At 34.2% G+C, this 491-nt stretch overlaps 1 protein-coding gene across 3 annotated transcripts in view; it reads right to left on the bottom strand.

Annotated features, from left to right (window-relative positions):
- Positions 1–271, bottom strand: part of recql (RecQ helicase-like) — a 15502-nt gene extending 15231 nt beyond the window's left edge. For all 3 annotated transcript variants that reach the window (XM_053508940.1, XM_053508941.1, XM_053508942.1), the window contains exon 1: positions 205–271. The gene's annotated coding sequence lies outside the window, so the exon portion shown is untranslated. The remainder of the gene's footprint in view (positions 1–204) is intronic.
- Between the last annotated feature and the right edge of the window lie 220 nt (positions 272–491).

Here is a 491-nt window from a genome sequence, read left to right as displayed (position 1 = left end):
CATGCTAGCTGGTTTGTAAGGTGAGTTAGCTAGCTAGCTAGATCGAGATTAATTCACATACTAAATCATTTGACTTTTTACATTGGCGTCGTAATGCATACCGGAAATATCAACATTACACTCTAATAAATATATTATATAAAAATATATTTTAAAATGATAGTTACAAACAATATAAAAAGTATTACGGATAATGCCGCCTACCCTTTTTAGAAAGTCCACTCTCTCGTGTTTAGTCGTTTTGGTTGCCCCGCGCAACGCTCACTTCCGGTCAAACCGGATATGCAGTTTGTTTAATTCCTCTCTCTTCCTTATACAGTGTTGAGGGACTGGCATTATCTGGCAGAGCATGACTAGTTGTGTTTTATTAAAGAAAAATTATAATAACTTTACAATATCGCCTGTATTAAACAATTCTAACTCTATATCTGCAATAAACAGGCAATATTCTCCTGTAAACAGTTACACTTATACATATAGTGCATTCTATG

Source organism: Clarias gariepinus, chromosome 12 (assembly GCF_024256425.1).
Source record: "Clarias gariepinus isolate MV-2021 ecotype Netherlands chromosome 12, CGAR_prim_01v2, whole genome shotgun sequence".
In the NCBI taxonomy this organism is placed as follows: Eukaryota; Metazoa; Chordata; class Actinopteri; order Siluriformes; family Clariidae; genus Clarias; species Clarias gariepinus.
This window is presented reverse-complemented; position numbering and strand designations above follow the sequence as displayed.